We start from the raw sequence: 25771 nt of genomic DNA on the forward strand, positions 1-25771 counted from the left end.
TTTTTCAATGTTCAGCAGACGTTAACGTTACACATGTAGGTTTTTGTAAAACTAAAACATTTGGTTTCTGTTCCTTTTAATTTATTTTTAAATAAACAAAACTAATCAAACCAGTTAGTCTAGATTCTTGGTAAGGTATTACCTGTTTCTTGACACAAGGAAGTAAAAATACATAACATATATATAAAGAGTGTTGGACTAAGGCCATGTACTTTACTGTTTGCGTTGTCATTTGAGACCAAAGATTAGAAAACTCCCTCTCTCGGCTGGGTGCAGTGGCTCACACCTGTAATCCCAGCACTTTGGGAGGCCAAAGTGGGCAGATCACAAGGTCAGGAGATCGAGATCATCCTGGCTAACACAGTGAAACTCTGTCTACTAAAAATACACCCCACAAAAAATTAGCTGGCATGGGTGGCATGTGTCTGTAGTCTCAGCTACTTGAGAGGCTGAGGCAGGAGAAACACTTGAACCCAGGAAGCAGAGGTTGTAATGAGCAGAGATCACACCACTGCACTCCAGCCTGAGCAACAGAGCAAGACTCCATTTCAGGAAAAAACAAAAAACAAAACAAACGCAACTCCCTCTTTCATCCTACAAATCCTTTTTCAGCCATGCTATTGATTCAATGAAGCAGATGCTAGTAATATCTATGATCACAGGTAAAGATTTAGTGTACATTGGAAAGAGGAGCAATGCAGAAATGTTAGTGGGTCAATCTTTACATCATTTAAGAGTTAGAATAGATTAAAGTAAGGCCGGGAGCAGTGACTCACGCTTGTAATCTCAGCACTTTGGGAGTCTAAGGTGGACAGATCATGAGGTCAGGAGTTCAAGACCAGCCTGACCAACATGGTGAAACCCCATCAAATACAAAAAGTAGCCAGGCATGGTGGTGCCTGCCTGTAATCCCAGCTGCTCAGGAGGCTGAGGCAAGAGAATTGCTTGAACCTGGGAAGCAGAGGTTTCAGTGTGCTGAAGTGGCGCCATTGCACTCTAGCCTGAGCAACAGAGCAAGATTCCATCTCAGAAAAAAAAAAAAAAAAAGAATAAAGTAGGTGCAAAAACGAATTAAATATGGAACACTAAGAGAAGAGGCACATTATGCTGTGTGTGGGTAGAAAGGAAAGCTTTTGGTGCTGCTTAGACTTGTCTGAACAGTAGCTGGACCAACAAGGCAACTTTCTCACCATATTGATTACATCCTAAGTTTTAAGAAATTGAATAAGTTTATTATTAGCTGTTATCCTCAGATTAATGGAAATATCTGTACCAATTATAAGTACTCATTTAAAAACAAATGTATACTTGATAGTAATTATTTATGCCTACATCTTGACATACATGCAAGTATATATCCTTTTTGCTTTCACCTTTTAAAATTTATTTTATTTTATTTTTTAACTTTTAGGTTCAGAGGTACATGTGCAGCTTTGTTAAATAGGAAAATTACACGTTGCAGGGGTTTGGTGTACAGCTTATTTTGTTGGCCAGGTAATCAGAATAATACTGGACAGGTAATTCTTCAATCCTCACCCTCTTCTCACCCTCCACCCTCAAGTAGGCCCTTGTGTTGATTGTTCCCTTCTTTATTTCCATGTGTACTCAATGTTTAGCTCTCACTTATAAGTGAGAACATGCAGTATTTGGTTTTGTGTTCCTGTGTCAATTCATTTAGGATAATGGTATCCAGCTCCATTCATATTGCTGCAAAAGACTTGATCTCATCCTTTTTTATGGCTGCATAGTATTCCATGGTGTATATGTATCACATTTTCTTTATCCAGCCTACCGTTGATGGAATTCCATGTCTTTGATATTATAAATAGTGCTATAATAAACATACCTATACATGTGCCTTTATGGTAGGATGTTTTCTATTTCTTTGGATATACACCCAAAAATGGGATTGCTGGGTTGAAGGGAAATTCTATTTTATGTTATTTTAGAAATAGCCCAACTGCTTTCCACAGTTTCTCAATTAATTTATGTTCCCACTTTCAGGGTATAAGCATTCCATTTTCTCTACAATGCCACCAGCATCTGTTATTTTTTTAATTTTTAAAATAATAGCCATTCTGACTGGTGTGAGCTCATATTTCATTGTGGTTTTAATTTGCATTTCTCTAATGATTAGTGATGTTGAGCATTTTCTCATATCATTTTTGGTCATGTATTTGTCTTCTTTTGAAAAGTATCTGTTCATGTCCTTTGCCCACTTTTTAATAGGGTTGTTTTTGCTTCTTAATTTAAGTTTTTTATAGATTTGGTATTAGGCCTTTGTTAGATGCATAGTTTGCAAATATTTTCTCCCATTCTGTAGGTTGTCTGTTTACTGTGTTGATAGTTTCTTCAGCTGGAAGAAACTCTTTAGTTTAATTAGGCCCCATTTGTCAATTTTTCTTTCTGTTACAACTGTTTTTTTATCTTTGTCAAGAAACCTTTCCCTGGAACTAAGTCCAGAATGGTATTCCTTAGGCTATCTTCAGAGTTCTTATAGTTTTAGGTCTTGAATTTAAGTCTTTAATCCATCTTGAATTGATTTTTATATGTGGTATAAAGAAGGGGTCCAATTTCAACCTTTTGCATATAGCTAGCCAGTTACTCCAGCATCATTTATTTAATAGGGAATTCATTCCCCATTGCTTGTTTTTGTCAACTTTGTCAAAGATAAGATGGTTGTAGTTGTGCAGCATTATTTCTGGACTCTCTATTCTGTTCCAGTAGTCTATGTTTCTGTTTTTGTACCAGTACTATGCTGTTCTGGTTCCTGTAGCCTTGTAGTTTAGTTTGAACTATGGTAGCATGATGCCCCCAGCTCTCTTCTTTTTGTTTAGGATTCCTTTGGCTATTCAGGCTTTTTTTTTGTTCCATATTAATTTTAAATTAGATTTTCTAATTCTGTGAAGAACCTCATTGGCAGTTTGACAGGAAATGCATTGGAACTATAAACTGCTTTGGGAAATGTGTCCATTTTAACAATATTGATACTTCATATTCATGAGAATGGAATGTTTTTCCACTTCCTTATATAATCTTTGATTTCTTTGAGAAGCGTCTTGTAATTCTTGTTGTAGCAATCTTTCACTGCCCTGTTTAGTTCTATTCCTGATTCCTGATCTTTCACCACCTTGTTTAGCTATACTCCTGATTTTTGTACATTTATTTTGTAATACTGAAACTTTGCTGAAGTTATTTATCAGATCATGAAGATTTTGTGCAGAGGCTTTCTAGGTTTAGAATCATATTATTTGCAAACAAGGTAGTTTGATTTCCTTTCTTCCTATTTAAATGCCTTTAATTTCTTTCTCTTGCATGATTGCCCTGGCCAGGACTTCCATTGCTATATTGAAAAGGCATGGTGAACTCCTATTTAGCATAGCATTGGAAGTTCTGGCCAGGGCAATTAGGCAAGAGAAAGAAATAAAGTGTATTAAAATAAGAAAAGGGGACATCAAATTATTTTAATTTGCAGAACACATAATCCTATGTTTAGAATACCCTATGATCTCAGCCCAGAAGTTTGTTAAGCTGATAAGCAACTTCATCAAAGTCTCAGGATTCAAAATCAGTGTGCAAAAATCACTATCATTTTTATATATCAACAACAGGCAAACAGAGAACCAAATCATGAATGAACTTCCATTCACAATTGCTACAAAGAGGATAAAATTCCTAGAAATACAGCTAACAAGGGAAGTGAAGGACTCTTTCAAGGACAGCTACAAACCACTACTCAAGGAAATCAGAGAGGACACAAACAAATGGAAAAGCATTTCATGTTCATGGATAGGAAGAATCAATATTGTGAAAATGATAATACTGCCCAAAGTAATTTATAGATTGCTATTCCCATTAAACTATCATTGACATTCTTCACAGAATTTTTTTAAAACTATTTTGCAGTTCATATGGAACAACAACAAAAAAGAGCCTGTATAGCTAAGACAATCTTAAGCAAAAAGAACAAAGTTGGAGGTGGAGGCATCACACTACCTGACTTCAAACTATACTACAAGGCTACAGTATTCAAAACAGCATGGTATTGGTATGAAAACAAGCACATAGACCAATGGAATGGAATAGAGAACTCAGAAATAAGACTGCAAACCTATAATCTGATCTTCAACAAATCTGACAAAAATAAGCAATGGGGAAAGGATTCCCTATTTAAAAAATGATGCTGGGAGAATAGGCTAGTCATATGCAGAAAATTGAAACTGGACCCTTTCCTAACAGATTATACACAGATTAACTCAAAATGGGTTAAAGACTTAAATGTAAAACCCCAAAACATAAAAACCCTAGAAGAAAATCTAGGCAATATCATTCAGGACATAGGCATGGGCAATGATTTAATGATGAAAGTGCCAAAAGCAAAAATTGACAAATGGGACCTAATTTAATGAAAGAGTTTCTGCACAGCCAAAAAACAACAACAACAACAACAACAACAAAAAACCTATCAATAATCAATGTGAACAAACAACCTACAGAATGAGAGAAAAATTTTGGAATGTATTTATCTGACAAAGGTCTACTATCCAGAGTCTACAGGGAAGTTAAGCAGATTTGCAAGAAAAAAAATCAAAAACTCCATTAAAAAGTGGGCAAAGGATATGAACCGACACTTCTCAAAAGAACATATTTGTGTTGCCAAGAAACATGAAAAGAAGATAAACGTCATTAATAATTAGAAATATGCAAATATGAAAATCAAAATCATAATGAGATACCATCTCACACCAGTCAGAATGGCTACTAAAAAGTAAAAAAACATGCTGGCAAGGTTGTGCAGAAAATGGAACACCTATGCATTGCTGCTGGGAATGTAAATTAGTTCAACGATTGTAGAAAGCAGTATGGCAATTTCTAAAAGAACTCAAAACAGAATTACCGTTTGACCCAGCAATTCCATTATTGAGTATATACCCAAAGGAATATGATTCATTCTACCATAAAGACACATGCACACATATGTTCATTACAGCACAGTTTACAGTAGCAAAGACATGGAGTCAATCTACATGCCCATTAATGGTAGACTGGATAAAGAAAATATGGTACAGATACACCACTGAATATTATACAACCATAAAACGGAACAAGATCAAGTCCTTTGCAGGGACATGGATGGAGCTTGAAGCCATTATTTTCAGCAAACTAATGCAGGAAAAGAAAACCAAACACCACATATTCTCACTTATAAGTGGGAGCTGAATGATGAGAACACATGGACACATGGTGGGGGGACAACACACACTGGGACCTGTGGCTGGGTGGTGAGGAGAGGGAGAGCATCAGGAAGAATAGCTAATGGATGCTGGGCTTAATACCTAGGTGATGCGTTGATATGTGCAGCAAATCACCATGGCAATTGTTTATCTATGTAACGAACCTGTACATCCTGCACATATAACCCAGAACTTAAAATAAAAGTAGAAAAAAAAAAAAGAAAAGAAAACAAGTGGTGAGAGGGCACATCCTTGCCTTGTTACAGTTTTCAAGAGGAATGCTCTAGCTTTTGCCCGTCAGTATGATGTTGGCTGTGGGTTTGTCACAGATGGCTCTTATTATTTTGAGTCCATTCCTTAAATGACTGGTTTGTTGAGAGTTTTTATCATGAGGGAATGTTAACTTTTACTGAAAGCCTTTACTGTGTCTGCTGAGATAATCATGTGGTTTTTTTTTTTAGTTCTGTTTATGTGATGAATCACATTTATTGATTTGCATATATTGAACCAACCTTGCATCCCAGAGATAAAGCCAACTCGATTATGGTAGATCAGCTTTTTGATGTGCTGCTAGATTCAGTTTGCTAGTATTTTATTGAGGATTTTTGATTTATGTTCTTCAAGGATTTTGGCCTTAAGTTTTTTTGTTGTTGTTGTGTCTCTGCCAGGTTTTGGTATCAGGATGATGATGGCCTGATAGAATAAATTAGGCAGGAGTCCTTCCTCCTCAATTTTTTGGAATATTTTCAACAGGAGTGGTACCAGCTCTTCTTTGTGCATCTGGGAGAATTCACCTGTGAATTCTTTCTGACCCCAGGCTTTTTATTGTTGACAGAGTTTCTCTGATTCAATTTCGGAACTCATCACTGGTCTTCTGAGGAATTCAATTCTTTCTTTTTCAGTCTTGGAAGGTTATATGTGTCCAGGAATCTATCTAGGAATCTAGAAGAAAATCTATTTATTCTAGATTTGTCTAACTTGTGGGCATAGAAGCATTTGTAGTTAGTCTCTGAGGGATTTTTGTATTTCTGTGGGGTCAGTAGTAGCATCTCCTTTGTCATTTCAGATTGCGTTTATTTGGATATTCTTTTTTTTTTTCATTACTAGTCTAGCTAGCAGTCTACTTTATTAATTTTTTCAAAAAACCAATTCCTAGATTCATTGATTTAAAAAATTTATTTTACTTTAAGTTCCAGGATACATGTGCAGAACATGCAGGTTTGTTACCTAGGTATACATGTGCCATGGTGGTTTGCTGCACCTATCAACCTGTCATTTAGGTTTAAGCCTCATATGCAACCATTGTGGAAGACAGTGTGGCAATTCCTCAAGGATCTAGAATCAGAAATTATTTGACCCGGCAATCCCATTACTGGGTATATACCCAAAGTGTTTTAAATCATTCTACTATAGAGACACATGCACACGTATGTTTACTGCAGCACTATTTATAATAGCAAAGACTTGGAACCAACCCAAATGCCCATCAATGATAGAGTGGATAAAGAAAATGAGGTACATATATGCCATGGAATACTATGTAGCCATAAAAAAGGATGAGTTCATGTCCTTTGAGGGACAGAGATGAAGCTGGAAACCATCATTCTCATTGATGTTTTGTATGGTTTTTTGCATCTCAATTTCCTTCATTTCAGCTTCAGTTTTATTTCTTGTCTTTTGCTAGCTTTGGTTGCCCCTCTTTTAAAAAAACTCTGCATTTGGAAGACATTTATGCTTTAACGTGTCTTGGAAATGATATTGGAAATTATCTTTCCAAATGATATTGGAAAAACGTGTCTTGGAAATCAATAGAAATTTCTGTGGCAATCAATTGAGTTTAGAGAGGTTTTGATATATTGTGTCTGCCAAAGTAGTATTAGAAGTAGCCAATTCTGATAATGCTAAAAGAAATTGTATTAGTTTCTTATTGCTGCTGTCACATATTACAACAAATTCAGTGACATGAAACAACCCATGTTTATTATTCTCCAGTTCTAAAGGTTATAAGTGGGTTTCTCTAGGCTAAAGCCAAGGTTTTGGCTGGATGGCACTCCTTCCGTGGCTCTGTCTAGGTGAAACTCCACAGTCTTGTCTCTTCCAGTCTCTAGAGCTCATGCATTTTCCTGGCTAATGGCTCATTTCTCTATTTTTAAAGCCAGCAGCATAGTATCTCATTCTAAATTCTGACCCTCATCTCTCTTTTACAAAGGCCTTTGTGATTACACTGTGACCATTAGTATAATCCTGGATAGTCTCCTAATCTCAAGCTTCTAAATGTAATCACATCTGCAGAGTCCTTTTTGCCATGTAAGCTAATATATTCCTATTCAAGGTTCTGGGGATTAGCACATGGATATCTTTGGGGCCATTACTTTGCCTACCAAAGAAAATATTACTGTCATTAAGCAAAGTTCATATACAAACACTGGAACTAACAAATACAGGAAAAAGAAAACAGTGGATCATTTTCACTTCTAAATATAGGTGTAAAAGTCCTAAATAAAGCCTCTAATTAAATACAGGCATATTTTTAAAATAATTTTACAAATTTGTAAAATTTTTACTATAAGGGAGCTTATTAATCTTATTAAAATAAAACAAGGAGTAAAAATCTACAGTTATCTTGCAGATCCTGGAAAGACATTTAATAATATTTATACATATTTATAAATCAGCATGATTAAAGAGCATTAGCAAAATGAAAATATAAAAATAGTCCCTGACTATAATAAAAATGTATATATCAAACCAATGGCCACCATTCTAACATTGAACCACTAAAGGCAGTCTCATGGAAATTATTGGCAAAGACTGTCAATTTTCTCTGCTATTATTTAGTACTTGTGGTAGACATTGTAATATGATGTAGATTTCCTTAGGGAATAAAAAACTTACTACCTTAGCTGCTGGAAGAGTTGCCAGTACACAGCTGTCAGTTGACTCCAGGGATCACCTGAGTTGAAGAGATTTGCCTTGCCACAAAAGAGAGCCATCTTTCATGATGATATCCGGTATCCAATTACTTTGAATAAATAAAATTACTATTTTTCTTAATTCTTTTAAAAGACAATTAGCTTTAAAGTAATAACATTAATATATCATGGGATTTATAATGTGTAGGTATAAAATTCATGACATAATAGCACAAAGTATAGGAGTTGGTGAAGTGAAATTATACTGTGTAAAGTTTTTACATTAGACGTGATGGGGTAAAAATTAAAGAAGAAAATTATGTTAAGGAAGTATATGACATTGCCTTCAGCAACTGCTAAAATGCAGCACAAAAAGGTAGAGTGAAAAGGTCTATAGAAGAGAAAGAACGGGATATTACAAAATTACCGGGCTAAATAAAAAGGAAGGTAAAACAGGAGAAAAAATAACGTTAATAGGCAGTCTTATCAGTAATTATATCTTAGCTGAAAGTCAGAAATTGTGACTAGATAAAAAGAAAAGACCACTTTAATTGTAATCTCAGACAGACTGAAATAAAATGATGGATAAAAATATACTATGTAAACAGTAAGCTTAAAAAGCTAACGTGTATATAATAATACAGGACAAACTAGACTTTATAAGACAAGAGGTTACAGTTCATTGTTAAGCTGAAAAGGTTAATTCATGAAGACGATAGAATAATTTTATATGTACATACCTAGTAATAGAGTTCCAAAATCCATGAAACATAAATTGACAAAAATAAAGGGAGAAATATGTAAATTCACAGTCATAGAGATTTTCAATATTCTTTTCCCATAAATGATATAGCAAGTAGGCAAAAATCAATAAAGATATGGAAGACATGAAAAGCCTTCTCTAACAAACTGACCTAACTGACATTTATGGGACACCAAACCCAACAATGCACATGGGAGATTTACCAAAATAAATCTTTTTTTTTTTTTTTTTTTTTTGAGACAGAGTTTCGCTCTTGTTACCCAGGCTGGAGTGCAATGGCACGATCTCGGCTCACCGCAACCTCCGCCTCCTAGGTTTGGGCAATTCTCCTGCCTCAGCCTCCCGAGTAGCTGGGATTACAGGTGCGTGCCACCATGCCCAGCTAATTTTTTGTATTTTTTTTTAAGTAGAGACGGGGTTTTACCATGTTGACCAGGATGGTCTCGATCTCTTGACCTCGTGATCCACATGCCTCGGCCTCCCAAAGTGCTGGGATTACAGGCTTGAGCCACCGCACCCGGCCCCCAAAATAAATCTTTTTCCTGGTCATGCAACAAGTCTCATTAGATTTTAAATAATTGAAATATTACAGAGTATGTTCTAGGAACACAACAGAATATGCTTTATAAATTCAACAAAATTAAATTAGAAGTCAATAAAAATAAGATGTTTAGAAAATTTCTACATTTTTGGATAAACTTTCAAGTAACACATGGATCTAGGAAGAAAACAAAGGGAAAAAGATAAAGTATTTTGATTTGTGACATAAAATTTGTGGACTTTAACTAAATTAGTGCTTACTGTGAAATTTTTCACTTTAAATTCTTAATACTAGAAAATAAGAAAAAACTAAATGTCTTAAACTTCAACCCCAAGAACTAAAAGAGACAAATTCAAACTAAATCAAAGAAGAAGAAAGGAAATAATATGAAAGCAGAAAGCAATGAATGAAGAAACTGGACCCCTTCCTGACACCTTACACTAAAATTAACTCCAGATGGATTAAAGACTTAAACATAAGACCTGGCACCATAAAAACCCTAGAAGGAAATCTAGGCAAAACTATCCAGGACATAGGAGTAGGCAAGGACTTCATGACCAAAACACTAAAAGCATTGGCAACAAAAGCCAAAATAGACAAATGGGACCTAATCAAACTCCATAGCTTCTGCACGGCAAAAGAAACAGTCACTAGAGTGAATCGGCAACCAACAGAATGGGAAAAAATTTTTGCAGTTTACCCATCTGACAAAGGGCTGATATCCAGAATTTACAAAGAACTCAAACGGATTTACAGGAAAAAAACAAACAAGCCCATTCAAAAGTGGGCAAAGGATATGAACAGACACTTTACGAAAGAAGACCTATATGAGGCCAACAATCATATGAAAAAATGCTCATCGTCACTGGTCATCAGAGAGATGCAAATCAAAACCACATTGAGATACCATCTCACGCCAGTTAGAATGGCGATCATCAAAAAAATCTGGAGACAACAGATGCTGGAGAGGATGTGGAGAAAAAGGAACACTTTTACACTGTTGGTGGGAGTGTAAATTAGTCCAACCATTGTGGAAGACAGTGTGGCGATTCCTCAAGGCCTTAGAAATAGAAATTCCATTTGACCCAGCAATCCCATTATTGGGTATATACCCAAAGGACTATAAATCATTCTACTATAAGGACACATGTACACGAATGTTTATTGCAGCACTGTTTACAATAGCAAAGACCTGGAATCAACCCAAATGCCCATTGATGATAGACTGGACTGGGAAAATGTGGCACATATACACCATGGAATATTATGCAGCAATCAGAAATGATGAGTTCGTGTCGTTTGTAGGGACATGGATGAATCTGGAGAACATCATTCTCAGCAAACTGACATGAGAACAGAAAATGAAACACCGCATATTCTCACTCATAGGCGGGTGATGAAAAATGAGAACACATGGACACAGAGAGGGGAGTACTAAACACTGGGGTCTATTGAGGGAAAGGGGGAGGGCCAGTGGGAGGGGGAGGTGGGGAGGGATAGCCTGGGGAGAAACGCCAAATGTGGGTGAAGGGGTGAAAGCAAACAAAACACACTGCCACGTGTGTACCTATGCAACTGTATTGCATGCTCTGCACATGTACCCCCAAACCTAAAATGCAATAAAAAAAATAAGAATAAAAAAAAAAGAAAAACAAATGAGCAGTAGAAAGAATCAATAAAGTCAGAAGCTGATTCTTCATAAAGCACTGATAAACCACTAGAAAGACTAATCAGGAAAAACAAGAGAGACGAAATGTAAATGTCAGTATTAGGAAAGATGGACAATGACTGCCTGTCTTCCAGATTAAAAAAATAATAAAAAAGGGAATACACTGCAAAATTTTTGGCAATAAATTTCAAAACTAAGATAAAATAGACTTTTTTTGAAAAATACTACCTCAAAATTAATGCAAAAGTAAACAGATAACTTGAAGAACTTATCCATAATAAAGATATTTAATAATAAATTTGTAAGTAAAACCCGCCTACCGAGAATGTTCTGGCCTATTTGATGGGAGAATTTGGTAAACTTGATGAAATCTCTATGGAAGAAGCAGAACTAATATTATAAAAATTCTTCCAGATAATAGAGGAGGAAGGGACACTGTCTAACTTGTTTTCTGAGGCCAGTAGAACCTTAACATGTAAACTTGACATGCAACATTGAAAGAAAGGAATTTCCTCAATCTGATGACAGATGATATTATGCTTAATCATGAAATACTGAGTGCTTTCCCCTTAAAATGAGAATCAAGGAAAGGATATCTACTCTTGCCACTACTATTCAACATTACTTTGGATCCCTAGCAAGTCCACTAAGGGGAGAAATAGAAATTAAAAGTACACAGATTAGAAAAAAAGGAATAAAACTTTTTATTCACAGATGATGCTTTGAACATAGAAAATCCTAAGGGATATTTAGAATCTAAAAGGGACATATATCTCTACTACCACTAACTAAATTTAGCGAGGATACAAGACACAAAATCAAGATAAAAATCATTTTATATTTTTATATATCAGTAATGAACAATTATAAAATGTAACTTATAAAATTTATATTTTACTATAAAATTTAAAAATTCAAAATATTTGCAGATAAATCTAAGAAATATGCCCGACTGCTATAATGTAAACTCCAAAACCTGTCAAAAAGTGAAAGTCTAAATTAACATATTAAGATGTCAATTATTTTCAAATTGACTAATAAATGGATTCAATATAATCCCAATCAAAATTCCACCAAGGTTTTTGTTGTTGTTGTTAAAACGACAATCTAATTTTAAATACATATGGAAATGAAAAGGACTTAAAATTGTTAAAGTTTATAAAGAAAAATATAGTTGGAAGACATATACTAACTGACCTTAAGACTATGAAGCTACAGTAATTAAGACAGTGTGATACTGCTTTAAGGATGAACAAAGAGATAATGGAACAAAACAGAAAATCTAGAAATAGATCCACATACACATTTTATCTTCAACCAAAGTGCTAATGCAAATAATAAGGAAAAGCTTTTATAAAAGTAAGTGATGTTTGGAAAATTAGACATCCCATTAGGTAAAATGACTCCTTTTTTTTTTTTTTTCTGAGATGAAGTTTCGCTCTCATTACCCAGGCTGGAGTGCAATGGTGCGATCTCGGCTCACCACAACCTCCGCCTCCTGGGTTCAGGCAATTCTCCCGCCTCAGCCTCCTGAGTAGCTGGGATTACAGGCATGCGCCGCCATGCCCAGCTAATTTTTTGTATTTTTAGTAGAGACGGGGTTTCACTATGTTGATCAGGATGGTCTCTATCTCTTGACCTTGTGATCCACCCACCTCGGACTCCCAAAGTGCTGGGATTACAGGCGTGAGCCACTGCGCCTGGCCAAAATGACTCAACTACCTAACGTCATTTTGAGATCGATCATAGTTCTAGATTTAAAGCTAAAATTATAAAGCTTTTAGGAGAAGGCATAAGAGACTATTATTACTACCTTGTGATAGGCAGAAATTCCTTAGAACATCTAAAGCACTAATAATTCAAAAGATGATAAATAACATTTCATAAAATTTTAAATTTTGGCGCTTCAAAGCCACTTCTAAGAAAATTTAAGGAAAGTAAGGTATTGGGAGGAAATATTTGCATAACACATATCTGACAAATGACTTGCATGCAGAATATGTAAAGAATTCCTAAAAATTAATAATAAAAAATTCAATTTCAAAACATGGGCTAAAGTTTTAAATGCAAATTTTACAAAAGACACAAAAATGGCCAAAAAGCACATGAAATGATGTTTAACATTATCAGCCATCGAGGAAATGCAAATTAAAACAAAAAAAATAAATAACATATGCTTTAGAATTACTAAATTAAAATGATTGACAACCTTGAATATTAGCAAGGATAAACAGCAAGCTGGAACTCACATACATTGCTGGATGAAGTTTAAAATGGAACAAAGCACTTTAAACAATGTTTAGGATGTTTCTTATAAAGCAAAATATACTTTACAGATGTACTGCTTATGGCTTAGCAATCCTGTGCTTAAGTATTTACCCAAGAGAAATGAAAACCTGTGTCTGTGAAACCTGTAAAAATGATCCGAGAAGGTTTTCTCATAACAGCCTCAAACCGAAAACAACCCAATTGTCTATCAGAAGGTGAATGGGTAAACAAACTGTGATACTACTTAGAAATGTAAACTATTGAACATAACAAAATGGAGGCTGATCAAAAGACGCAGGACAGAAGAGTACATTCTGTGTGGTTTCATTTACATAAAGTACTAGAGCAGGCAAAACTAATCCATGGAGCTAGAACTCAAAACAAGGTTTTTCATGGGTTAGAGATATTGACTGGAAAGGGGCATGAGGAAAGTTGCTGGATAAATAAAACTATATCTTGACAAGCACAGTAGATCCACAGATTATATACTGGCCAAAGATCGTTGAACTGCATTCCTAAAATGCATATATTTTAATGAATATTAATTTCACCTCAATAAGAAAACAAAAATTGTAACACAAACTACACAGTATTATTCTAGTTTTATCTTAACAAAATAACGTAATAAATAAGGCAATCACATAAGTGTCAGGTATTTAACAAGTTCTGACTAGGAATTTGTTTTCCTCCTTCCTTTTCTCCCTTTCTTCCTTTTCTGTAGTCATATGAGGAGCTGTTAAAACTGTAAAGATTATGTTGCTTTTCATTTATTTTATAGTACCTATAGAATTAGGCTGTTTCTAGCTGGGTATGGTGGCTCACACCTGTAATGTCAGCACTTTGGGAAGTCGAAGTGGGTGAATCATTTGAAGTCAGGAGTTCGAGACTAGCCTGGCCAACATAAGGAAACCCTGTCTTTACTAATAATACAAAAGTTAGCCAGCCGTGGTGATGCATGCCTGTAATCCCAACTACTTGGGAGGCTGAGACAGGAGAATCGCTTGAACCTTGGAGGCAGAGGTTGCAGTGAATGTGAGATTGCCCCACTGCTCTCCAGCCCGGGTCACAGAGTGAAACTGTGTCTCAAAAAAAAAAAAAAAAGAATTAGGCTGTTCACTTCTCTGTAAAATGTGAAAAAATTGCATTTACCTAGTAGGGCATCTGTGAATATTAAATAAATTAATAAATGTAAAGCACATAGTTTCTGACACATATTTAGACTCAGTAAATTTTCATCTATATTATTATTACATTCTCAGCACTCAAACTCTATGACAATATAGATATTGCATCAAAATAGGTACATGCACACATATATTTATATCCATATTTATACACACAGAACACACATAAAGATATTAGTTCATATCTTTTGATATAGTTTTAATTTTCCGTTCATGTAGTAGTTTCTTATATTTTTAACAAATGAAGAGACTTCACTGCTTCACCTATTCAGTTTTATTCCATTCAACCAATATTTGTTGGGTTGACTGTTATGTGTTGGATACTTTTGTGTTTGTTGAGCATAGTGTCAAACGGTATTAATACTCCCTGCTCTTGGGGGTTTCCAGTCTGCTAGAGAACGCAGATATTAAACTAGAGATAACAAGTTAGATTAATGTTATGTTTGGGAAAATATTTGTTACTAGAGGAAAGTACAACTGTCATCTATTAACTTAGCTCCTAGGCAATAGTCAAGTTAATTATTTAATAATTCATTTTGATAATGGTTTCTCAGAGTATATAGCCTAACCACGTAAACTTTTGCACTTCTTGCCTTAGTTATTTTAAAAATAGAACCATTTGATCATTGGACTTTTTGTGATAATCACATACCTAGTAGCTTGAAATAAAAGAATGAAGATTTTGAATCCAGTTATTCACAAAATCCGAATGTACGGAGTTAATGAAGAAAACACAGGTACAAATTTGCCATCATTTAAAAATGCACTGGAGTTATCAGTGCACTTAGTGAATGAATATATGAATCTAATGAGCAGAATAGAAGTTTAATTCTGAATGTAAAATACTGAAATATATTTAATTTTAGATAGATCAACATTTGATGACTTTATAACCTTTGTCATCATATTTTATTTATTTTATAAGAATTTCGCTCTTTGAAAGCAGAAAATAATAAGGAGAAGTGAAACTGTATTTTAAAGTTTACAAACTACATCAGCTATTCTGAGTGAAAGGAAGTAATAAATGTCAAAAATAATGTTACAAAATTTTATACATTTCAGTTTTATTTGACATTTTAAGTAGCTGTACTGCCAAATATTATAGAAATAAACAAGCCTTAGATATCATAATGTATATTGCATTCTTCAAAGGAACTATAATCTTCTTTAGAGCATAGACTTTCCTATTGATCTATTTATTTTAATGACCTTATAAATATCTTTGGAAGGAATGAAGTGTTTTTGTTTACAATTGATTGAATAGCTAATGAAGAAATTTTTCCTAACATATTTTTTAATATTTCCATGCATATATTCATCTATTTAGCCAGGCAGCCAGCAATGAGTTTTGAGTTTGTCCAAGGCTGATAGTCATTCTTTCAAGTCTTTTCTGAGTATCTTCTATGTGCAATGCTAGGCTAGATGTGGCAAAAGAGATGAAGATAAGCAATGCCGGTTCCTGGCTTCAAGTGTGTCATGATTATTATCTAAAGGAAATTTCTCTAAATATCATAAATTGTGTTAGTCATTTGTTTGTTTCAAGACATTAAATTTTTATGACTGAAACATCCTAGTCCATGTAATTTGGAAGTACTATAGGATATAAAATGGGCCATGTTTTTTAAAGATAATTTTAAATCTTTACATTGAAATTCTTTTACAGTTGAAATTTCAGATTTAAATATTAGTGCTGCATTCATATAAAATTTATATATTGAAGTCTTCTTCTCATACTCACTCTCCTTGCCACATCTTCAAGTATATAAATGTAGGTATAACTTTCTTTTATTAAATCATAAACTAACAACTCTTTTTCTTCTCCACACTATAGACTTTGTACCTTACAATGTATATATGTATGTGTTTAACATGTGTGCATATGTATTATACATATACACATGCAATAGTATACACTTTAACATCAAACATAAGGCTGCCTCTGTTTGCAGGGCAAAGTGTGATACACAGAAATGAGTAAAAGCAAATGAGAGAGAGAAAATGAGATTTTCTGAGGATCTAAAATAGCTGGCAAATAGCACTGCTTAGAAAGTCAGTTTACCACAGGTGGCTATAACTTTTTGCTCATTGACTCCAGCTTATACACAATGCCTCTTAGCAAATAAGGGCACAAAAGTGTTGTAACCAATCATTGAAGAACTCAAGCAGTAACAGGAAGAGATAAATGGCAACTCAAAAGGAAGAAAGAAAAAAGAAAAAAATATTAAAATTCAGACATCAAGATTCTGAAAACGTAGACATCTGGGAACAGAGAAAAACTCCAAAACTTTATAAGTACTCAGGACTTTCTTATTTTATAATATGATACAATGATTCATATTCATAATAATCATGTCAACAAACAAAAATGTTTTTCTATCTGACATGATTTTGAAGAAGTGGGTGCAGTGTAATCCAGTTTATTAAATTTTCCTCCAAAATCATTTAAGAATTTGGTCATCTAATAGGGAAATTTCCATCAATCTAGATAACTTTCTGTGGAATGCTTTATTCTGTAATAACTTTTGGTATGTAAGGCAGGCACTCACTTTTCCTGGAGTCTTCTTTCTGGATCTTCTCTGTTTAGCTTGCCTTCTCTTGGTAATGAAATTTCCTTAAATGCAATGTGGTTAAACATGAATATAGAGAAAGATTTGTCTTTACTATGTAGTGGGGTATCACATTAACGTTGCCATACTTTGTCATCTTTAGTGATAACGTTCTTAGAAATTCTTACCACAAATGTATTTTCAAAGTTACTCCACAGCTAAGAATATGAGTGTATCATAAAATTGTCCCCTTTCAGTGCACAATTCCATTTACTCACTTACGACTGTTTTTGTTGATGCATACAGTTTCCCAGAATGACCCTTTATAACATTTCTTGGCAGTTGATATCATCAGTCCTTTTGGAATCCTGAAATTTAAAAGCATAAGACTTTGTAAGTCTTTAAAAAATTACCAATTTTCATCTATTTTAATTACTGAAGCCATCACCAAGACTGATTGCAATTTGGTTTTCAATCTAGATTTAGAGGCTATTGCTTATGGCTTTTCATTTTCTTTGTATCTTTCTAATTCTTTTTTGTTTTCTTCTCTGTAATTTACATTAATTCCTTCTTCTTTGATTAACCTCAGTTTTTCTTCTCCACAGAATGCAGTCTTGGAGGAACGTCCATCAGGGTTTCCTGGCCTTCTTAAGCTAAGAGATGTCTAAATCCCCAAAGGCTGAAGTCTAAACTAGCATAAGAGAGTCATATAGGAATGCAGAAAGAGTCTAGATTTTATACTATCCACCAGAGAAAGGAATGGTAACAAAGTCATTTTTTTCTCTATGCACTAAATTATGAGCCTATCTTTCTGAGTTATTCCTATGCTCTCCTACTGCAGATGGCTTCCACTGTGAATGAAGGAAGAGTGTCTGTGACAGCTCCAGTTTCCATCACCTTTATTGTTTGTAATCTCAGAGGAAGAAAGATACATAGTCTTTCCTGTCATCTATCTGTTTATTAAACCTTCCAAGACAATGATTGACCAGGTACTTGAGTAGCATGCTTATTCTGAACTAATCACAGTGGTTGGTGAAAAATGTTTATCTGATGGGCTAGCCTAGAGCATGACCCCACCCATGAAAAAGGGAGGCAGAACAATGGGTTTGCACCCTCATCACAGCCACGTGGAAGAACACGTGTTGAATGAGAAAAAATGTCCATTATAAGGAATAAGCCAGGACACTAACTGAGTGTAGACCTGGCTTTAAATATTAAAAACAGAAATTCTACTTTTAAAATGTGTGTACTTTTGTCAAATGCCCATTTTCTAGACATGTAACTGTGTACTAAATGTTTTTCTTTTCTAAATGCAACATGATAAATTGTCACCCTGAATGTAGATTGACTTTTTAAAAAATGTCTTTTGATAGTGACTAACAATGACAACTAACAACACATAAACAAGGTACATGAAAATGAAGACCTCATAAGAGCAGAGTCATGTAAACAGTAGTGAAATCTATTTTAAAATCCATTAGAAAAGGTTCAGTAGGTACAGTAATGAGTTTTAAAGCACCTAGGTCAGAAACATTAAACAAGCTGCTAGTTTACCCCACAAGACCCATTAATCATTGATGTTGGCTGCAAAACTGGTCTGTTAAAATGGACCGAGCATGTAGTAGAGGAGGTGCTGACCTGTGAAATGTTCAGACACGAGGATCACACAGATATTAACCACCAGTGACAGCTTCGATAACAAACTGAAGGCTGTTGATACTAGAGGAAGAAAAAATTAGGAAAAATTACTGAATATTCTGTCCAGATAAATGTTCCTCTACTTAATTGTTTTTGCTTTTTACCAAGGAGAAACAGCCAGGTGCTCCACACAAAACGCCACTACAAATACTCTTCCCAGCCCTTTGAAACCGATTTGCTGGTTTCACCAACACGCCTCATCATTTGGTAAACCACCATGACCCATCGCACTGAACACTGAGTTCTTGCCGTGAAGAGACATCTGTGGTATGCCTGCAGGCTTCAGCTATCGTCTGTTGATGCATGTACTGAGAGTCAGATGTGTATGTTCCTGAACCTCTTTATGCCAGTTCACTTATGACTATAGTAAAATAATTAACTGTTAGTAAAGCAAAGCTATATTTATCATAAAAGGATTGTTTCTGTAAAAATTAAGTTGGATCTATTGTAAAATCTTGGAAAATATAATTTTCAAAAAAATGCCATGGAATTAGGTAAGTTTACCACTTACTTAAGGTCATGCTAGCTGTCTTACCACCCCAGAGACTTTCCACTCCACATTTTATCTTGTATATCTTCTGATGTTCCCCTCAATTTCACCTTTCTCCTTTCTCTGTTCTCTTCTGTTATTCGGGAGGCTGAACTATAAAAATCAATTCATCAATAGACTCCTTTACTATCTGGCTTTGACTTGTTTTGGCCAATGAGGAACAATGGCAGGAGACTTAAAGGAAGAGCTAAAGGAAGAGACGTCTTGAATGTTCATTGCTCAGCTCCCTCCCAGTGGGGTCACACTGGGCTGGCTTTACCCTTGACCAAAATTCTTATTTTTCATCAGCATTCTTTCTTTGGCCTCTAGTAATTGCTCCCTCTCTTCTGTTTTCAGTCCTATAAGTGTTAATGGTGCTTAATTTTTACCAGTTCTAGTGCACTGTACTATCTCTGTGTTTCTCTATACTTTGTCCATTTTTTTTTGTTTCTAGTCACTATTATTATTATTATTATTTGAGATGGCCTCTTGCTCTGTTGCCCAGCCTAGTGTGCAGTAGAGTAATCTTGGCTCACTGCAACCTCTGCCTCTCGGGTTCAAGTAATTCACCTGCCTCAGCCTCCCAAGGAGCTGGGATTACAGGCACCTACCATCATGCCCAACTAATTTTTGTATTTTTAGTAGAGATGGGGTTTCACCATGTTGGCCAGGCTGGTCTCAAACTCCTGACTTCAGGTGATCTACCCACCTCAGCCTCCCAAAATGCTGGGATTACAGGAATGAGCCAACATGCTTGGCCTAGTTTCTCTTTTAAACTTGCCTTGACTTACTCATTTTGGGTCTATCAGCTGCTCCTACTAGTACCCTGACTCACTTAGCGAGGGAGTTGAAAGTGTAGCAGCTGTCATGAGACAGACCTGGATACCTATATTGACTCTATCATTTCCTATTCTAAGTGGAGGATGTACAGCATCTAAGGTAACTTATCAAACTCCAATTTTTATTCATAAAAATATGGATAATAATAAATTTGACTCCACAAGCATACAATCTGTTCCTATAGGAAGAATGAATTATTTACAGCTATTTTTGCTTAGTTCAGTGTCTGGCACTTACTGAGTGCTTATTAAATTTTGGTGAATGAATAAATTAATGTGTGAATGAATGATAGTATTTTGTTATACAGATGCACCTGCTGGCAAATGTGTCGTTCAGTGATCTAATAATTCCTCTATGGCATTTAGAAAAGATTTTCCTTAGGTGAGAAACAGAGTTGCCCCACATTAAGAACTTTCATTAATGTCTCTTTCCATTGGGCAAGATCAAACTCTAAAATAAATCATGTACAATTTAAATGAGCTAAAATAAAATGGTACATAATGAGTCATGAAGATACACATTACTTTGACTTTACAGCCATGTGAGCTAGAATTTATGTCTATATGTATATCTATAAATATAGATATTAAAAATTCACTTCCTAGTCAAGATTTAATACAAATATTTGTGTGTATACATACATACACATATATGTATGTATATATATACATTTATAAAAATATACATATATAAAAATATTTCTCTGATAAACATATCATAAATTTTATATATGTATATATATAAATAAAAAATATATAATATATACATATACCTCTTCTCTGATATGTATATAAATCAGAGAAGAATTAGCCACTGTACAAGCAGAGTTGAAAGGGTATAGAGAGAGCACAGAAGTTGGAGTTAGTTTTGCTCCATTAGAAGATGGCAAATAGTTAAAAATGAGATGTTACAAGACACTGAAGAAAGGGTCTAATAAAACCTCTCTGTTGAATGATGTGCTCTGGGGCAAAGAATAGATGAAGAATGTAGACTTCTCATCTATAGTTTCAGAGTCTCAAAGAAACAGCCACTGACTTGGGAAAGGAGGGGTAAAAGTGGGGTGGGGCAGGAAGCACTGAGCATGCAAGTGACACATGGGTTCTGAGAACTCTTCCTATTCAAGAACTTTGTGAGTGGTTGCTGGTACATGGTACAAAAGTTAGGATCTGAAGGCTACAAATTTTTTTTTTTTTTTTGAGACGGAGTTTCGCTCTTGTTACCCAGGCTGGAGGGCAATGGGGCCATCTCTGCTCACTGCAATCTCCGCCTTCCAGGCTCAAGCAATTTTCCTGTCTCAGCCTCTCAAGTAGCTGGGATTACATGGGCCACCATGCCTGGCTAATTTCTCTATTTTTAGTAGAGACCCGGTTTCACCATGGTGGCCAGGGTGGTCTTGGACTCCTGACTTCAGATGATCCACCAGCCTTGGCCTCCCAAAGTGCTGGGATTACAAGCGTGAGCCAACTTGCCCTGCCTGAAGCATACTAATTTTTGAAGGGATTACATTGCTAAAGAAACCACAACTCTGGTTTAAAAAATCCCTTGATTTTATGAAATCTAAACCAATTCTTAGGTCCCAAACTTTTGAAGAAAGAGAGCTAAGCTTCAAAGGCTCTTATAGCTACAGAAGAAGACATGGTCTCTAACACCTGCACCAGCTGTGGCCAAGGAGAATAAAGGACAAGGAGGACCTTCCATGCACACAGAACCAGGAGTGGTAGAGAACGCTGGTCAAAGGCATTCCTCCCAGGCAGCATAGTGGTGATGGGGAGACAGCAGCGTACGAGAGCACACATGTACTGATACTGGAAGCCTGAACAACTTTACGTTTTCAAATTGGCTAATGGCACTGCACTGTCAAATTGCCCTGTATAGTGTCTCACTTCAACAGAAATATCTTGCTTTAAATAATAAACACAAGCCTTTTGCATCTCAAAAATGTCAACTTGATAAAAAATAAATAGGCAATAAGATCACTATGGACATTATAACAATTTTAAATATGTCATGGAAGTGGCTTCTTGGAAAACCGTAATTGCTAGTTTCTCATTTGGGAAATTTCCGGTAATTGTCAAGACACTCAGGGAAACTGAAATTTCAGTGAATATGAAAATGATCATGACTCAGTAGGATTTATTTTTAGCTGACAGTTATATCTTCATGGTCTTACCTGTGTTTGGTTTCTGTGTGAATCACTAAATAGAGCCTTGTTTATTGGACTGAGTTATTCAGACCAGTGTGCCTGGGAGGTTCAATGTGAAAAAAGCATGGTCTGTCTTACTCTACTATCAGTTTTACTTAAAGTCCAGATGGACACATTATTTGATATTAAAATAAACACACTATAATGTGGAGTAGATGGAAACATTTAGATACATTTTTAGATGAGATGAAACTGCAAATACACTTATTTTTGCAGCATTGACATACTTCAGCTTCCCTGGGCTGAATCACTTGGCAAGAACACGTTTGCGTGCCTAAGTTAACTGTGAAACTGGGAGGTGAGAGAGAACAGAAGGAAGCAAGAAGTGTAGGAGGAATTTTACCATTTAACAAGATGGATATTGGCGCCTTAACGATATTTATATCCAAGATCCCACTGATCCTAGGCCACTGGGTAGAAGAACAAGATTGAGGCCTAGGACTTGTAAGGTTGAATGCTCCAAGTAATTGTGATGTATAATGTTACCTGAGCAGGATGAACGTAGAGTAATGGCATACTCTGCCCTTTGTCTCTTTTCATTACTTTTCTTCCATTCAGCCATTTAGTTCAATTGAAAGTCAACATAATTCAGAATACTAGTATTCCATTCAAAGACATACCAATGTTTAGATAGATGAATAGGTAGGTAAGTAGATAGATAAGACAGAAAAAGAGACACAGAGAAAGAGAGCAATGGGCTGGGCATGGTGGCTCACGCCTGTAATCCCAGCACTTTGGGAGGCCAAGGTGGGTGTATCACGAGGTCAAGAGATCGAGACCATCCTGGTCAACATGGTGAAACCCCATATCTACTAAAAATACAAAAAATTAGCTGGGCATGGTGGCGCGTGCCTGTAATCTCAGCTACTCAGGAGGCTGAGGCAGGAGAATTGCCTGAACCCAGGAGGCGGAGGTTGCAGTGAGCCGAGATTGTGCCATTGCACTCCAGCCTGGATAACAAAAGCGAAACTCCATCTCAAAAAAAAAAAAGAAAGAAAGAAAGAATTCCATGAGTTAATGGAATCTTTACTCACCCTCATCTTACCCCTTCTCCTGCCACAAAAGACCAAGACTGAGCAAAGACAAAGTGTAAGCACAAGACCAAGATGGAGCAACTTTGGGACAATCACAAGAAATGTTGTCACAGCCAGCAAGGCACACTGTATTTATCCCTGGAGCTGGTAAAGTGGGAGGATGAGCATTTGGGTTGCAGGTGATCATCATTCTCATTATGGGATGAGGGACTACAGAAAAGAGCCAAACACAGACTAAAAGAACCTAGAGAAGGCAGAGCTTTTCAGGCTCTACATCAAGATGCACTCCAGGCTACAGCCCTGTGTTTCCCAGTTTCCTTTACTGCTTCTATTAGTCTGAGTTGGGTTTCTGTCTCCTCCCATTAAACAATTGTGAAGCAGCAGTATTAAGAGAAAGCAACAAGCCTAGAAATGGTGGTGCAAAGAGAAAGGGGAAACTTGTGTCTAAACATTACCTGTGCAAATGACCTATTCCTTGATTGAGCTGACAGTAACTAAAAATAAAATGCTGAGTCATGCCCTATGTGTAGGGATTTGATTAAAACTTATATAAATCTACAATAACCAACTTACTGGTGTTTTTTTTTTTTGGATAGCATAAAATAAATTGCATAAATATCTACTTTACAAGCATGATGCCTGTGGTGCCAAAGAATATCAGGGTATTGTTACTGGAAATGTTTCAAAAATGTTTTTCAGAGATAAGGATTGGCAATCACAGGAGCATCCTCAGAGACCTGAGATGCTAAGATGTGTCAGGGAGTGGACTGCACTCCTGAATTACATCTGGCACTGTTTGCCTTACCAATTTAAAGAGCTCCTAAAGTTAGAAATCACACCTTAGACCTTGTTGTAGCTGTCAAAACCAGCTCTGCAGACTTAGCAACTATTTTTTCATCTGTAAATAAATGTGTTTACTTGCAGATATTTTCTAAAAAGTCCCTACAACCTACTCTGTTGTCTTAGAGAATTTCTCTTGGTTCTACCCTCTATTTTTTCATTAAAAATTGCCTATTCAATGCTGGGTCCACGTTGCATTACATGACAACTGGTTTGTACTATTCTCAGCTTTTTACTCTGACACTTTATTAGAACTGTCTGTATTAATTCTACTTGCTGTTTTTTTGAGGCAGTCTCATTGGATCACCCAGGCTAGAGTGTGATGGCACCATCTTGGCTTACTGCAATCTCTGCTTCCAAGGTTCAAGCAATTCTTGTGCCTCAGCCTCCTGAGCAGCTGGGATTACAGGCACTTCTCACTATGCCTGGCTTTTTCATTTGTTTGTTTGTTATTTCAGTAGAGATGGGGTTTCTCCACGTTGGCCAAGCTGGTCTCACACTTCTGACCTCAAGTGATCTGCCCGCCTCAGCCTCCCAAAGTGCTGGGATTATAGGTGTCAGCCACCATGCCTGTCCTACTTCTGCTTTTGAACTTTTTCCACCTTATCTTATCCTGGTCTCCAGAATCCCTAATAGGCCACCATCACCTTCATTTGCTGAAGAAGTGCGTTCGGTCCCTTTCTTTGTGCTACATATATTCGTTTGCTTCTCTAACTCTGTGTCTATCTGGCTTCACCATGTTCAGAATCTGGAGAGTGAATTTTATAGACAACAACAACTGGATCCTTTACCCTCTGTCTTCCTGCTGGGATTGAACAATGGGAAGCACCTTTAGGAGAACACAGCAACAGTAGGAGATACAAGTGAGCTGATGACCTCTTGGCTTCCCTCTGTGACTGGCATCAGGTTGTTTCCCACCTCCAAGGCCACAGTTTCTCTCAGGGAGCTCTTGCATGTGGCCTTCTGCAGGCTTGGCAAATGGTCCTCACGTCAGCCCTACAGGCTCTGCTGTAACTGCTTTTTTATCACCCCTTGATGATTTCCCTTAACCTTGGCTACACTTTTGTAAAAAATTCTCTTTGCTATCCTTCTCAATTACTGTATTTACATGTGCCATTTTTTCCTGTCCAGATGCTGACTAAAGTATCCCTATTCCTTGATACATTGCACATAATAGGTCCAGTAGACACCAAGAGTCCTTGAATTCTATTCCTGGGTTCATCGTTTATAAGCTCGTTATAGGGCAAATATGTATCCATGACTTATTACATCCTGGACACTTTGCCTTGGACTTTATGCTACAAAGATGAATGTGGCATAATTCCTGTCCTCAACAGAAAATACTGTGAAAGAAGCATATAGAGTTTTACTGTGAGAGATACCTGAGGGCCTTTGGGAAGCTGGGATGTGTGAACTGTATTTTATCAAATGAAAGAAAGGTTGGTCAGCAGATGCTATAGTCTGAACGTTTGTGTCTGCTCAAAATCCATATTTTGAAATCCTAACCTTC

General features: G+C 36.1%; 1 long non-coding RNA gene across 1 annotated transcript; it reads right to left on the reverse strand.

Annotated features, from left to right (window-relative positions):
• Positions 1–12993: 12993 nt before the first annotated feature.
• LOC144579770 (uncharacterized) lies at positions 12994–20078 on the reverse strand. Its single transcript, XR_013528141.1, has 2 exons — positions 18756–20078; positions 12994–17485 (listed from the first exon to the last, which is right to left on the reverse strand). It is a non-coding gene; the product is annotated as an uncharacterized LOC144579770 (long non-coding RNA).
• Positions 20079–25771: the final 5693 nt, after the last annotated feature.

The sequence above is a fragment of the Callithrix jacchus genome, chromosome 16, assembly GCF_049354715.1.
Source record: "Callithrix jacchus isolate 240 chromosome 16, calJac240_pri, whole genome shotgun sequence".
Classification (NCBI taxonomy): Eukaryota; Metazoa; Chordata; class Mammalia; order Primates; family Cebidae; genus Callithrix; species Callithrix jacchus.